Genomic DNA, 16,499 nt, shown 5'->3' with positions numbered 1-16,499 from the left:
AGGGGAGCCCTGGCGTGCTGAAACGAGCATGGCCCGACACAGACAGCCCCTCGGGGACTACGTTTCCCAGGTACACGTGCGTGGAGCATGCGCAGTCAGGCACAGTCCGCTATATAAGGGGGTGCTCGCGGATAGGCGCTCCCTTTTTCGTTCAGCTCGCTGAGGGTAGCGGTGAGTGGCTTGTGCGGGGGGGGGGGGGGGCGTACAATCCAGTGCCATCCGCGGCCGTCCGCGCAGGTGCCTGTCCCCTGTCCAGCTCCAGCAGTGCCTCGCAGCCCCTACTGCTGCACTCGGCCTGTATTGATGGGGTGTCCCCGCTGGAGGGGCCGCGGGGATCCGGCTGCACCTCGGCCGCGCCCGGCTGCTGGGGGGAGTCCTTCGCTAGCGGCTGCCTCTGCTGCTCTCTCGCTGGCCGCCACCCCCCGTTCTCCAGCAGACTGTCGCTCCCCCTGGAAGAGGGCCCGGGGGTGTCTGGCCGCAGACCGGGTTGGCCGCTCTCTGCTCCCCAGCCAGGGGTTCGCCCACAGCCCGGGGTCTCGCTGGTGCACGTGATGACTAAAGCTTTTTTCCCTATCAGAGCGACGGTGTTGATTCCGCTGCTCTAAGCCAGATCGTGTCTGATGCACCAGCCCGGGGAGGCGGCCTTTGCTTTGCTCCCGCCGGATGGTCAGCGAGACTAAATGTCTTTCGCCTCTTCGGTCTTCTGCTTCTCAGGTCCACCAAGCAGGCGCGGGCAACATGTGCTGGAGCCCTGGGCTGGTAGAGCAAGGCCAGGCGCGGCCCCAGGATAGAACCAGCAGGAAGCACCGGTGCTCTGGTTATGAACCCACTGTGTCCATTGCCCCCTGTGACCCTCATGGAGGAGGTAGCGGTAAGTCCGTCTATGAATAAATACCCGTCACTACTGTTTTACAAGTTTTTGTTTCTTGGTGCCTGCATGTAACTACTGTGTGAAGCTTTGCTTAGGGCAGCCCAGATGGGGGTGGCTGTAGCTTGCACTCCAAGTTTGCTAGTTAGGTGGACTAAGCAGTCATTGTACAGACAGAACAAAAATGGGCTTGCCCCAAAGAATTTACAGTCTAAGTAGCTTAATACTTTGTATGGCCCTCTCCATGGTAAATTGTCACACCCCAACCACCATTGCCCCAGCCAACAGATGTAAGCCACTTGTATTTTGCATCCTTTTTGCCACTTTCTCTGCCCAATATCCTAGTCTCTCTTTGCTATCTTAAACTCCCATTTTTAAAGTGCTGCTCATTTGCCAACCCATGTCTCTATCTGCTGCTGTTTCATTTCCCTCCCTTGTTTCTCAGTATGTTTTTTCCCTTCCCCATATGTGACCAAACAACCGGCTTCTGCTTAGCACCTACCACTGTAACATCTAAGGTGCTGCAGTCTCTAATTTAGATGGGTGCTAGATGCTCACCGTTTTCTGGCTGAAACATGTAACTGGTATTCTTATGGCTGACTTATTCAAAAAGTGAAGTGCATTTGTGCAGTTGCATGCCAACCTAATGTGCTGATAACCAGGTAGCTACCTAGGTCACATGTGTCTGTCTTGCTGAAACTGCATGCAAACTAGGGTGTCATTTGCATGCTGCCCTGGCACTTCCCTCCAGCTCACTCTGGAGCCGAGATCTCGCTGGTGTACGTGATGACTAAACTTTTTTCCCCATCAGAGCGACAGTGCTGATTTTTCATTGCTTTAGCCAGATTCAGTCTGATACACCATTAGGGAATGGCCCCTTCTTCTCCTCTTTCTCCCCTCCCCCAACACACACTCTGTAGTTAATCCCACCCCGTGCCTTTGTACATTTTAGGTCCATGGCAGCAAGGTGGGAGCAACGTGAGCCTGGGATACCTGGCTCACTGAGAGAAAGGTGCCATGGTGACCTGAAGCAGACTTGGAAAAAGTGGTCACTGTCCTGGTTAACAAGCCACTTATGAGCCATTAATAGGGGAGAGTGGTAAGTTTCTGAATAAATATCTTTCAGTATCTGACAGCAATCTCAAATAATTTCTCCCTACAAGGGAGAGACTGGCTTTAAACACAGTCATGTATCCCACTTACTTATTATTATGGTAGTGCATAAGGGCCAATTGAGAATGGGGCCCCATTATGCTAGTCACTGTACAAATAATAGTAGACAGATGCTGCCCTGAAGAGTTTACGCTGTAATAGACAAGACAGACATTTATTTAACCCTTCACCTCTCAGGCTAGAAGTTTGTGCATAGTGCCTCCCAAGTAGGAGTGACTGCAGCCTTTGCTTTTAAACATTCTGTTTGGGTATCATTTAAAAAAAAAAAAAAAAAACTTTCACTTTGGATGCATCCTTTCTGCAGAAATATCTTGTCCCTCCATTGCCCCCACATGTCTGTTGCTGACTAAGTCTGCCAGCCTTAGACATAGGTGGCAAATACTGCATGTAAACAGCAGTGCATGTCCAGTGGTGAGGAACATGAAAAGCCAGGGCCCAGCCAATCCACCATTGCTCAGGTTGCTGGATGGCAATGGGCACAATTGATTGGGGGTCATTAAGCTTTGCAAATGGTCTGTGAATGGGAACCTTTGTGGAAGTCTGGGAGCATTGAGAAATGTCTGTAAATGCATGACCCATGAAATGCAGGCCAGTCAAGGGTGGAAGGAAAGGGTTTGCTGCTGATGTGTGTGGTGTTCTGTGGGCACCTGAAGAGCTCTGTGAATCTCGAAAGCTTGTCTGTCTCACCAACAGAAATTGGTTCAATAAGAGATTACCTTGCCCACCTTGTCTCTCTTGCATCCTGTTAGGCAGATCCCATTGTGATAGTTTAATAGTTTGTCATGGAATGGGTAAATGCTAGAATGAGCAGGGGATCCAGAAGGATATTGTAGGAACAGCTCCATGATATAAGAGCTGATGCCCTGTTAATCTACATCCACAAAAACGAGGAGTCCAGTGGCATCTTAGACATGCTTATTTGAGCATAAACTCTTGTGGGTAAAAAAAAACCCCACTTCAGATCCATGCATCTGAAGAAGTGGGGTTTTTACCCATGAAAGCTTATGCCCAAATAGCTCCATAGTGGCTCTGTCCAAGCCTGTAAATAAAAGTGAACAGCAAAGCCAATGTGAGTTCCCAGGTTTAGGTAGAGTAACCGTGTGGCCTAGTTACCAGCATTGCATAACAGTTTATGGAACCAGACTTATGATGGTGGTGCCAGGTACAGAATTTTCAGGGCCATTGTGGCTGTGCAGACAGCCAGGGCATGTGATAGCTAGTGCATCTGTATATAGCATGAAGGCAAAATTTGCAGCACCTGAGGTGTGCTGTGTGCATAAAGAGATCACATGTGAACACTACAGAGTACATCAAGCCTTAATAGAAAGGTTTTGTTCAAATAATGACTTGATAATTCATTGAGTGGATTTATTGATGGCATAAAGTAGTAAGTCTTCTCTCCTGTATTGCTGTTAAAATTGTTTCATAATTTGATACTTGTTCTTAGCAATTCAGTTAGATTACTAGTGGCACTCAATATGGAATATAAAATAAACCTTTGTCATTCAAATGCACCCACTTACTGCTCTGTAGCTCATAGACTTTCTAAGATGCAGATTGAATATTTTAAATGCCAGCAGCCCTTGAAAGTCATTAATCCTCCTGTACAATCTCTCTCTTGCAGGGACTATTATGTTGTCCATAGACATAGACTTGAGGATCTTCTAAAGGTAAACTGGGGTTTTAATTTTTTGCAAAAAAAGTGTTTGACAACCTGAAAGGCGTGTCATTCTGTGGAATGTGATGACTTCAAACTTTTTTCCCCATCAGATCGGCAATGCTGACCAAAACTTGCATTTTAGCCAGGCTGTCTGATTCCACAGATGCAGAGATGCTTTCCCTGTTCATGTTGCTGTGTAAATACCAATTACATATAGCGCTCCATGCCCAAGGCCTGTATGGTCAAAATGATTGCACATAAATGTAGACTGCTTTGAAGGCAGGCAGTAATTGAGGGTGCTCTTTGCACACAGCTCATTAACACTTGAAGATAGTTTATATATAGTCACCAACATGTGTAACACACATTAACTCGGGGCGGCAACCTTTCAGAAGTAGTGTGCCGAATCTTCATTTAATCACTCTAATTTAAGGTTTTGCGTGCCAGTAATACATTTTAACGTTTTTAGAAGGTCTTTCTATAAGTCTATAATATATAACTAAACTATTGTTATATGTAAAATAAATAAGGTTTTTAAAATGTTTAAGAAGCTTGATTTAAAATTAAATTAAAATGCAGAGCCCCCCGGAGCGGTAGCCAGGACCTGGGCAGTGTGAGTGCCACTGAAAATCAGCTTGCGTGCCGCCTTCGGCACGCGTGCCATAGGTTGCCTACCCCTGCATTAACTGATCCATGTTTTTATGAGCCCTGCAGAGACTGCTGTACCAGTCTAAAACAAAATGTAGGTCATGGGCATAGCTGACTGTAAAAATAGCTTGTGTGCTATTACTGCTGTGTTAAAAGTGACTGAATTTATTTTTTGGGGAGAGGGGTATGGCTGGGGTTTCTGCTCTTTTCACTTGTTTATGATGTTTGTGGCTGGGTCATCAGCAGACTTTTGTTAGTACGTCAGGTCCCATCCAGCCTGAAAGACTGAAGGTGGGTCAGGTTTTAAAAAGGTATTGGATGCCTAAAGATTCAGACAGGCTCCTAGTGGAATTTTCCAAAGCACCTACCATTTAATTCCCATTTGAAATCAATGGGCATTGGGCATCTTGGTGCTCTTGAAAATTATAAATTCTGCTTAGGTACTTAAATCCCCTTTAGTGATTAGTGCTCATGTCACAGGACTTGTGGGGTGGAAAGCTCAATTAAGAGGGGAAAAGGATGATATTTATTCAAAATTACTTTGAAACTGGTCTTAACAGGAAATTTAACTTTAGTCAGTAAAAAGAGCTTTTGTTTAAGATTATTATTGTGCGCCTCAACTCTTCATTCAAGGTGTTTGCCTCCTTTATACACGTCCCTTCATCAAGCCCAGGAAATGACCCTGGTTTTCTTGCTTGCTTTTTTTTTTTTTTATATATATATATATTTTTTTAATAAACCTTGGAAACAATATCTTAAAACAGAGGGGACTGAAAAGTTCACTCCGTTGTGAAGAAGCAAACAGTTCTTCTTCACTTGTGAAGTAACTCCCTGCTCTCCATGTGTCAGTATATAATGCCTGCATCTGTAACTTTCACTCTATGCATCCAAAGAAGTGAGGTTTTTACCCACGAAAGCTTATGCCCAAATAAATCTGTTAGTCTTTAAGGTGCCACCAGACTCCTTGTTGTTTTTGAAGCAAACAGTTGTGTGTCTTAATTTTTCCAAAATCTTTAAACATAATGAACTGAAAAAGCAGATTTATGTGGGTGTATTGCTGTACTAAGTTTGCATTTACTGCTGTAGCTGCATTGGGTCTTAAGATGCTCTAAGTGATATGGAGGGAGAAGTAGCTGTTCCTTATTTTAGCTTGTGGAGAACTCAAACACACAAGGTTGAATCAAACTCCCGTGTGTAACTCTAGAAGTGCAAAGTGAAAGAACTGCTTTAACTGTCTGTAAAATAGGCAGAGTTCATATGACTAAATCTTGACTTTCCCTTGACAGGTGAAGGAGTTGTCAATGTCAGCACGAAGCAGAAGTTGCCCTGTGAAGTAGCAGAAAGCTCTCCTGTTAATATTGGGAACATTTGCTAAAGTGACGGCAAAATATCCCGAGTCTAGGCTGTTGTATCCACATTGCTCTGCAATGACTTCATGGTCAAGCTTCCCTCTTTCTGTGTGGAGTAAGAAATACTGCATGTCCTGCCTCCTTAAGAGATGCCAAAGGACTTTAGTAATTTATTGTCTCAAAGCTCACGAGCCATTTCATTGGAAGGGATGGATCTTGATGTCTTTTTATGCAGTAACATACTATGTCAAGTGTTCTTGTGTCCATAATGGCTGTATTCACCCACTGCAAGTTGGGTTCAACCCACTGCTGTAATGTGGAAGATTATGATGTACTAAAAATCATTAAAAGTACTGAGGTAACTTCTTAAATGGATTGAAGTGTGTGCTTCTGTATATGAATGGGAAGGTTGTGTGGTTAAGCAGAGCCTGGGTCTCTAGACATCAAATCTAGATTCAAATCTGAGTTGTGCTAAGCAGATTTCCTGTTGGATCTTAGCCAAGTCATATGATCTCCCGGCCTCAGCACCCCATGTGTAAAATGGGGATTGTTTCCCTATGTTGTGAAGAAAAATCCATTTGTGTTTGAGGTGCTCAAATACCACAGTCGTGGAGATGACAAATACCTCGATAGCCTGTTCTAGACATGCGTGAATGCAGACCCCAGGCATAAAGTGATGCCAGTATCTTGAGAAGCTTTTAAACGGTTAAATTGGGGAAAATACCCAACTGTCAGCTTGTTTTCAGACAAATAAAACTACCCCTCAATCATCCTCCTTTGAGACACCTTTCTTAAAACCTACTTTGCATGAGATTCTGACACAGCTGGCTGCTCTAAAAGCTGTTTAGGTTTTGTTGGGCTATTTACTTTACAGATCTGTATGGTCATCAAATACATGCACCTGGGAAGGTAGGTGTTGCTTACTGACAACTTAGGAGAGCCAGAGCCTCAGTTGGAGTAAGAAACTAAAGGGAACAAGGTTCTGGGGCCTAGTCAGTACGTACTGCCTTAGAGCTGGTAATTCATCCTGCACTGGTATCAGGGACTGGTGTAGCAGTGTTAGTCTGTATCCACAAAAACAAGTTGTCCAAGGGCACCTTAAAGGGCTGGTCTACACTGGGGGGGGAGGGGGAAGGGGATCGATCTAAGATATGCAACTTCAGCTACGCTATTCACGTAGCTGAAGTTGACATATCTTAGATCGACTTACCTCACAGCGCGGGATCGATGGCTGCAGCTCCCCCCTTGACTTCGCTTCTGCCTCTCGCTCTGGTGGAGTTCTGGAGTCAATGGGGAGCACATTTGGGGATCGATTGCTACCCGCTGATCCGGCGGGTAGTGAAGATGTACCCAAAGATTAACAGATGCCTCTGAAGAAGTGAGATGTTTTTACCCACAAAAGCTTATGCCCAAATAAATCTTAGCCTTTAAGGTGCCACAGGACTCCTTGTTTTTATCCTGCACCAGGTGGTTTGCATGCTTTGGGGCTGCTGTGGTAGCCAGACTTGCGGTGAAGCCTTGTGTTCTTAGTGTCTTGGCTCCCTCATCTCCCCGCTTCTGACGCATGGTATTGGTTAAGGGTATGTCTACACTATGGCAACAATGTTGGCATAATTATGCTGGCAAAGGGTTTTTCTGTTGCTGTAGCAACACCTCTCTCAATGTGGGTAGCTATGTTGACAGCACTCTTGCATAGCTATAACCTCTCTGATGTAGTTTTTTCACTCTCCTGACCACTGCAGCTATGCTGATAGAACTTCCATGTGTAGACTAAGCCTCAGAGCAGATAGGGCTTAGTAAGGGTGGGCATACTGCAGAGCACCTGTTGCCAGCTTTTCCTCTCCACACTTGTCTGTCTCCCCATTCAACTCTTGGAGTATCTCAGAAGAGAACAGTGCCCTTGGGGTGGCAGTCTACCTTTTCTAGCTGGATCTGTTTGTATCTCTACCCCTTGAGTTGGAGTGGAGAAGCTAGCCTGAAGGCATTCTAAGTAGTTGCTGCACTCTTCCCTCATTTCTTTTGACTTGCACAGAAATAAAACTTAGGCCCCTTCAAGGCGAATAGCTGCTGCTATAAATTACAAAACACAATAAGCCTACACAACTCTGCCTAAATCTCATTTCCACTTAAGAGTTCTGTTCTGTAGATGCAGCCAGGTGACTTCAGAACTGAGAAAATCCAAGGCCCTTCAGAGAAAGGTCTAGGGTCAGCCCCCCTCATAAATCCAGGGGAATCTAGCTCTCTTGCCTCTGCTGATCCTAACTGTCAGTCTGACAGGAGGAAGATGACATATTTAGTGATTGCATTTGCTAGTTCTGGCTTGTAGAACCATTTCTTTAGTGAAATGGAGGCACTTAAATACTGCAGCTTTCTAACCCCATCTTGCTGACACTTGTCTCAGACCTCCCAGGCTACCTTTAATACAGATGCATATAGTGCATATGAACAGGAAATCACTAAAGCAGGAAAAAGCCAGTCAGGGTGGCAGTTAGAGCCATGGGATAGCTGGCAGCTCTCCTGTACATCTAATTTTACATATTCTGATTCCATTGATTATATTAAGCAGTAGTAAAAATCTGTTTCCCCTCAACTGCTCAGTCTGTGCTAGTGTGCAGTGAATTTACCACAAGATACAAAAATCCTAACTACTTTGCCCTGTGTAATGAAGCTGAGTCTCAGGTGAGGCTACTGTGTTGTTGGTTTAGGAAGGTGACAGCCATTCTCCATCTGACATGATTGCTATGTGGCACACAATATTCCTGGCTAAGTGATGTTTTGCTGCAAGCCGGAAGCAGCGGGGTCAGAGTAGCTGGGGTCAGCCCTGGCAGATGTTTGGCATTGGTTGAACTGATGACTCCACCAGGGTCTGGCTATGTGTGGATAAATAAGCTGGTAGCACTTCTGCATTCCTGCTGCAATGCACATGCACGCTTCAGAGTGGATACTAAGAGCTGGAATGTGTTCATTAACTAGCAGCATCTAGAGTGTTTTTCACTCTATATGCATCCGAAGAAGTGGGTTGTAGCCCATGAAAGCTTATGCTCTAATAAATTTGTTAGTCTCTAAGGTGCCACAAGTACTCCTGTTCTTCTAGAGTGTTAGGACTCCATTCAAACTGCAGGCTTGATGAAAATAGCTGCTACTAATGTGCTCATGTAGGGGAGTAATGCAGCAGGTGTGTACATTAAAGGTGGGTGTTTCTAAAAACAATTCTTATGCCATATTCATTAGAACTCAAGGAACAGGCTGAGTTTTCCACAGCTGTAAGGTAACATGTCTGCAATGTCCTGGTCAGTGCAAACCTGTAACTAGTTAATAGTTCATACATGCTTAATACAATGAAGTGAGCTGCATTTGCCTGGGGGCAAATAGTACTTCTGGGGGAATTCTGTGCTTAAAAAAAATAAAAATTCTGCACATTGTATGTCAAAATAACACTAAATAATCACATCAGTGTGAATTATTTTGGTAATTTATTTCAAAATACCTGTCAGCAAGTATGTAGGTAACAATACAGATCCACAAAAAATCCCCACCTGGAGTAGAGAGTTAAAGAAACCCCCTCAGCAGCCCAGTTCCTGTTTCTCTACACCAGGCCTGCACAACTCATAAAGCTGCGAGGGCCACTGCCCGCCTACTCAGCCCCCCTGCCCCCGCCACTGGCTCTCCTGCCCCCCCTGCCACTGCCCGCCCACTCACCTCCTCAGTCCTCCACCTGCCTGGCTCGCCTACTCATTCCCCACCACTGCCCGCCTACTCAGCCCCCCCCCCTCCCCCCCACGGGCCGCACAGTGAGCCCACATGGGCCTCATGCGGCCCCCGGGCCGCATATTGTGCAGGCCTGCTCTCCACCCCCAGTCCAGCCAGGTGCTCAGACACTCTTCCCACCCCAGAGTTCAGCCATGGGGCCCTCCCCGGCCCACACACTCTCACTTCCTACAAGAGGTGAAAGTAAGCTGGTCTGGTATAGCGTACTGCTAAGAATGTGGCTGCTAGTACACAGCCAACCATACGAACGGGGCTGCTGATGGGGTGGGGGGGGGGAAGGGCCAGCTGCCCTGGGCCCTTTAAATTGCCAATGGATCCCTGGGCAGCATAGGCCAGGCAGCGCTGAAGGAATGGCTAGGGGAGTCTGGCCCTAGCCCCGCCCCTTCCAGGGCCAAGTGCTGCCCCCCACACTTTGCCAGGACCCCGGCTGCCCTGCATACTGGTAAGTCCTTTAAATTACTTTCACCCCTACCCACCTAGAGCCCAGGGATCCAGGGGGAGAAACAGCCTGATGCTGGGTTCTGGGCTTGCACGGAATTTCCTGTATGCCTTCTTCCTTCAGGGTGTGCTGGGAACAGCAGCTGCTGGGATCCCTCCAGTTCCTCCCGCCTGGCCTTGTTTTCTATTTGCGAGCTGGGTCCAGCGGCCCCTAGTGGCAGCCAACATCTCTGCAGCCTATTTCTGTGGGGATGAAAGGAAATTCTGTACACACTAATTAATGCAAAATCCTGCATTGCGCAGTATTCCCCCAGGAGTAAAATAGTTGCAGCTCTTAATCACTGCTTCAAACTAGCAGCGGCGGCTCCAGGCACCAGCGCTCCAAGCGCGTGCCTGGGGCAGCAAACCGTGGGGGGCGCCCTGCGAGGGCGGCAGTCAGGCAGCCTTTGGCGGCATGCCTGCGGGAGGTCCTCAGGTCCCACGGATTTGGCGGTGGGTACGCCAAAGCCCGCGGGACTGGCTGAATCCGCAGGACCAGGGTCTTCCCGCAGGCCTGCCTGCCGTGCTTGGGGCGTCAAAAAAGCTAGAGCCGCCCCTGCAAGCTAGTTAGTGGCAACAGCAGCAATTCCTCATGCTTCTTCAGCAAATAGCAGTCAACTAGGCAGAGGAAATATGTAATCAATAATTTCCTGCAGCATTTAAAGTACGGCTTTGTTAGTTCAATGCCCAATAGCAAGAGCCTAATTAATACTCTAACATTACCAGGTGGGGAGGGCATTGCATATTTGTAGGGCATTATTGCTACTTAGACCCATAAATGACAGTTTCTGTGGTGAAGGGAGGAGAAAGGGTGGCTGAGCTAACAGCTGTCTTTTGCATGTGTAGCCACAAGACAGTGAGGATGGAAAATTGACTCATAATTTAAAGCAGTTTTCCATTAATCTGGGTAGCGATTTTGCTCATTTAGCTACTCCAATCAGAATAATCTCTTGAATTTACTAGACTAGAGCATATTGATGCGGGAGCTAAAATACTTCTAGTATAGACAATGTTAATAATTTAAGTCTGTTTAGCAGACACATCCTTTATAATAGGGATTGAAGGCAGCTGAACCCTGCTGGTTCCAAGGGAGTCCAATAGGAAACTGGTTAGCCAGTCTGAGAGGGACCAGCTGGGATGGAATTTTCTCTTTGCCTTTTTTTCTCAGTTTCTTCTCTCGAAGAATAATGGGTCAGGATTTCTGCTCTGTCTCACGGGGTTGCTCTGCATGTGTATGGGAATACATCTTAAAATCTACCTCTGACTACTGCTGATTTGCTCACAATGGCTTGGACATCCCTGTGAATGCCAACAATTCTGGATGTGAGTGTCTGGTGCAGGGATAGAATAGATGTGGGTGGGGAAATCACATACGGATTGTTGAGAACTAAATCCAGAGATTTGCAGGTAATTATGGATCTGCAGGGGGTGCTGTGTGCATACATTTGCCAAGGTTTTGTATGGGTCAGATGGAATTCTCTGTCTAATACTCCCATCTGTTTGAGTTACAGAGGGTAGTTTTATCTGCTAAGTCATCACTTCTTTGTGTTCCTGTATTTTGGTGCTTTCTCCTTGTCACTAGATTAGTGTTGTAATAAATAAATTGGGAGCTTCTAGCTCAAAGAAGTCCTTGACTTTTTTTTTTCTGCAACAGAGACGTGAAACAGATTTGACACACAGCCCTCTCAGAAACAGCTCCTAAGAAAATCTGAACTTGTCAGGACCTCATGCTGGGAGAGATGGTTAGATGAGTTTTTTTGCACTGTTGCTGAGAGGCACAAAGCCCAGACAGAATGCAATTTTCCTATGCTGTAGCAAAAGCCTGGGTTAGTAAGTGTATCTTACAAAGTTTTGTGTTAGCCAATTTTGGTCAGTTTCCTGAGACTTGCTTCTGTTTGAGTTCCTGGCACTTATTCAAATACACAGAAGTGTAAGGACAAGATTTTCAAAAAGAGGTGTTCAAAAACAGGGCTTCTAAGTAAATGGGAGCTGCTGAATTCTCAGCACTGGAAAAATCTGTCTACGAAAGCCCAGATAGCTAAAAGTATTTAGGTGTTGCTGTGCTCCAGCAATGTCAATGGGATTTAGACTCCCAAGCACCCAAATCCCTTTAAAAATTAAGTAGAGGCTTCTAAATCAGTTAGGCATTGTGATGCTGAGCACAGCAATGCCTAAATACTTCTAAAAATCTGGGCCTAAATAACTATCTAAGGTAAGATGCCCCCCAGCAGAGTTGTATCTAAATACTTCACAATCCTGTAATGTATTTAGTCTTACAACACCCCTGTGAGGTGGGGAATTACGCTCATCCCTGTTTTACAGGTGGAGAACAGAGGCATAGACAGTTTATGGCCCATATCCTCAAAAGGACTGAGGCCCCCAACTCCCACTGTGATCTCAATGAGAGTTAGGCACCAAGATACCTTTTAGGACCTGGACCAAAGTGACCTGCCTGAGGTCACACAGGGAATCTGGCAGAACCGGGAGTTGAACCCACGCCCCAGGCTAGTGATTGAATCATTGGACCAGTTTTCCTCTCCAGGATAGGGAAGGATGATGGAGCACCTGTATTTGAAAATCTTGGCCTTACCCTATTCCAGGCCTGCACAGCATGCAGTGGGTTAGCGCTGCATCCAGCCCTGTGGCCATGTGAAGTAGCAGGAGAAGAGAATGAATGCTGAGAACTGAGTGGATTTTCTCTCTGCTTTGCCTTATCAGTTACTGCAGGAACAGACAATTCCATATATATTTACATAACTTTAAAAAAAAAATCTGGAGTCTCTCACTTGGTTCCTATTTTTAAACAAATGTTTACTTTTCTCAAACAGATCTATTTCTTGGTGCCGTTAGGGGTAGGGTCTGGGGGGGGGCCAGAAATAAGCACAGATTATTTCTCTGTCTGATGTTGCTTTTAATAGATTTACTTTTTTTCCCCATACATCATGAGTGGTTTAACATTTATTTTCCCAAGACCCTATAATCTTTCTGGCCATATGCTGATTATAATATTATTTTTAGAGCTCTATTGAACAGCAGCATCATTAAATGATGCGTTAGCACGAACTATTTACTCATTGCTGTTTCTCTCCCCCGCCCCTCAGCTCCCTCTCTCATCTGAGAATGATAAATTGAGTTAGCAGCTTCTGATACATCAGTTGTGTTGACAGGCCAGACTGCATTCGAGGCAATAATAGTTTGTGATTGCTCTAGGAGAGATCTAGGTCTTCTGACAGTGGAGCACAGTGCAATCAACAAATGTTTTTGACTGTCATAACATCTTGTTGGTTTTCGGCTGATCAACTGATTAATTACCTGATGATGATGACTTGCTTCTTCCTTTCCTTGCTGCTCAGTTGATTCTTTTAAACTGAAAAATGGTTCGATCACTGCTCTGGAGGCTGTGCATGGTAATTTTCATTTTCCCTTTGCCATGGCAAATGTGTTCTAATATTGGTTTTGTGTCAACCATTTAGCCATGCAATGAAGAACTGTAAATGCTTTCTTGTGGGCTACAGGTGTCAGGATCCTTTTAAAACACATCTTTGGGGCTGAATTTTCTGATGTCTTTGCTTTTAAACACAGCTTTGGGCCTATGTTTTTATTACGAGTTTGAGTAGCACTTAAGGGTTCCCAAATAGGGACTGAGGTTCCATCGTGCGAGGTGCTGTGCAAACATTTGTGCCCCACGTCCACTTTCCATTTTCCCCCTCCTTCACACCAGCTGCCACCTGCATGCATGCGATTTTACACCTGCAAACACTTCTATGCACAACACCTGTATGTGTGCCCATGGCAGATTCAAACAGTGGCAAATACATGTGGTAGTGTTTCCCGTGCATCATCCCCTCATTGGGACAAATGGGCCTTGCATGTGAAATCATCTGTGCGTGCAGGTATGGAGGGAGCAAAGTTGAGGGACCATTGTAAACTGGGGCCTTTGTCAGGTGTTTATTTTAAAATAATAAGGCAGGGCCTGACAATGATGCCATTGTGCATATATGGATAAGCGTGTTCTAAAAAGCATGCACTGTCTTTTGTCACGGCTTGCCATGGGAAAAATCATGACAGCTTCCCCTGCTATTTGCTGTGAAGTCTCTTGCTAGCCCTTGAGGGCTGCTGCCCAGGTTTGCTGTATGCAGTGGAGTGGTTCCTGCTGACACCATTGCGGATGGGTGGGCTGGAGGGAAGGCAGAGGTGCCCAAAGTATTTTGTAGCTTTCTGCTGGTGTTTACAACTCAGCCTGTACCACTGTGAGAAGACTCTCCCTTTTAGCACAGGATGCACATCAAGGGCCAGTGCCAGTGTCTTTTAAAATGCTTCATAGGGAATGAAACACTGGTGAGAAGTGTCAGCTAGATGGTCAGGAGACTGTTACGCTCACTTTATTCACAGAGCACAGGCAACAAAAATTAAAGCTTCTCTGCCTCTGCCTCTTTGCTGAAGTGACCAACAAGGGGCCAGTTAGGGCCTGATCCAACTCCCATTAGTCTTTCCATTGATTGGAGCAGGCCCTAATTGCATATTGTGATGTGGAGCCTGGGAACAGGGCTGAGTCACTACCCTAATGTCACATGCCATAGAGCAGTGGCTCTAAACCTTTCCAGACTACTGTACCCCTTTCAGGAGTCAGATTTGTCTTGCGTACCCCAAGATTCACCTCTCTTAAAAACTACTTGCTTACAAATATCGGACATAAAAATACAAAAGTGTCACAGCACACTATGACTGAAAAATTGCTGACTTTCTCATTTTTACCATATAAATCAATTGGAATATAAATACTGTGTTTACATTTCAGTATATTGTATATAGAGCAGTATAAACAAGTCATTGTACAAAATTTTAGTTTGTACTGACTTTGCTAGTACTTTTTATGTAGCCCGTTGTAAAACTAAGTAAATATCTGGATGAGTTGATGTACCAACCCCCTGAAAGACCTCTGCGTACCCCCAGGAGTAAGCATACCCCAGGAATGCCATAGACCGCCCAGCAACTATCAGATTGTAGCAGTTGCTGATCACTTCTGAACTGGGCTGGATTTGCTCCAGTGACACAAGTGAAAGGATCCACAGACCATTTCAAAAGGAAAATGTAAAGGGATTCTCACCAATAGGCCCTAGATCAGTGGTTCTCAAACTGTGGGTTGGGACCCCAAAGTGGGTCATGACCCCATTTTAATGGGGTCACCAAGGCTGGCTTAGACTTGCTGAAGCCCGAGCCCTACTGCCTGGGGCCGAAACTGAAGCTACAGGCCTCCTGCCCGGGGCTGAAGTTCTTGGGCTTTGGCTTTGGGCCCCCTGTCTGGGACAGTGGGGCTTGGGAGGGCTCAGGCTTCAGTCCTCCCTCCTTGGGGTCATGTAATAATTTTTGTTGTCAGAAGGGGATCGCGATGCAATGAAGTTTGAGACCCCCTGCCCTAGATCTACCAGCAAGAAACAATACATCCTTATCTCCAATTATCCATCAGGGGAAAAGATTCTCAGTTCCTGAAAAGAGGGCTGCAAGGGCCTTGACTTTTAGTATCTCTCTGTACATAATGCACAGATCCTAAGCTATAGGGACCACACCCACCTCTCCCTCCAGCCCAGGTAACCCGTGATAGAGAGATGCTAAGGGAGGGGAAGACAGGAGGGGAGTCATTCCTCAGGGACATAGGGCCACCTACTGACCGGAGAGCTGCTGCAAAGGGCTGATCATCTGGCCCCCACAGAACTGATTTTTCATAAACTGATTCATAGGCTGTCTCTGTTTCATTGGAATTTTGCTTCAATAGCGGTAGTTAAAAAAACCACCTTATGAGCCAGACTCTGATCTTGGTGTAAATCTGGAGTAACTCTATTAGCTTCATTGAGGTCACTTTGGAGTAACCGAGATCAGGCTCTGGCCCTGAGTGTTCTCCACCTGCCTGAATCATTTGTTTTTTCTTTCCTGTTCTATTTCAGTGTCCCCTGGGGGCATCTGGACTTTTCACTGTGCTTGTCATTCAATCTTGTTCTGCATAATTCCAAACACTTCTATTGGGTCACCTTGAAGTCTTCCCTGAACTGCTGAGAATAAGCTCAATGTCTTGAGCCTTTTCTCCAAACACATATATTAAAGCCAGGAGTTGTCCTCATTTCCTTACTTTGCACCTGCTTTCCCAGGGGTGACTGTAACCTTCCTGTGCAAAGGTGACCAGAGCTGAAGAGTTTTCTAGACCAGGGGTTCTCAACCTTCTTCTTTCTGAGGCCAACCCCTCACCAACATGCTATAATTGCGGAGTGGCCCACCTGTGTCACAACTGCTTTTCTGCATATAAAAGCCAGTGCCAGCATTAGTGGGTAGCAGGCAGACCAATTGCCCAAGGCCCCACGCCACAGGGGCCCCCATGAAGCTGCATTTCTTGGACTTCAGCCCCAAGTGGTGGGGCTCAGAGCCCCGGGCTTCAGCCCCACGCAGTGGGGCTTTGGCTTTCTGCCCTAAGCCCCAGTGAGTCTAATGCTGTCCCTGCTTGGCGGACGCCCTGCAACCTGCTTGCAGCCCCCCCGGGGGTCCCAGAACTCGGGTTGAGAACCAC

At 46.1% G+C, this 16,499-nt stretch overlaps 1 long non-coding RNA gene and 3 other non-coding genes across 4 annotated transcripts; all 4 read left to right on the top strand.

The window, feature by feature from the left end:
- The first annotated feature begins 472 nt into the window (after positions 1–472).
- LOC128846966 (uncharacterized) lies at positions 473–6,069 on the top strand. Its single transcript, XR_008446824.1, has 4 exons — positions 473–871; positions 1,821–1,967; positions 3,666–3,711; positions 5,636–6,069. It is a non-coding gene; the product is annotated as an uncharacterized LOC128846966 (long non-coding RNA).
- On the top strand, positions 539–630 carry LOC128847175 (small nucleolar SNORD12/SNORD106). Its single transcript, XR_008446859.1, has one exon. It is a non-coding gene; the product is annotated as a small nucleolar SNORD12/SNORD106 (small nucleolar RNA).
- On the top strand, positions 1,642–1,733 carry LOC128847174 (small nucleolar SNORD12/SNORD106). Its single transcript, XR_008446858.1, has one exon. It is a non-coding gene; the product is annotated as a small nucleolar SNORD12/SNORD106 (small nucleolar RNA).
- LOC128847176 (small nucleolar SNORD12/SNORD106) lies at positions 3,772–3,865 on the top strand. The gene has a single exon (XR_008446860.1). It is a non-coding gene; the product is annotated as a small nucleolar SNORD12/SNORD106 (small nucleolar RNA).
- Positions 6,070–16,499: the final 10,430 nt, after the last annotated feature.

This window comes from Malaclemys terrapin, chromosome 12, assembly GCF_027887155.1.
Source record: "Malaclemys terrapin pileata isolate rMalTer1 chromosome 12, rMalTer1.hap1, whole genome shotgun sequence".
NCBI classification, from domain to species: domain Eukaryota; kingdom Metazoa; phylum Chordata; order Testudines; family Emydidae; genus Malaclemys; species Malaclemys terrapin.
This window is presented reverse-complemented; position numbering and strand designations above follow the sequence as displayed.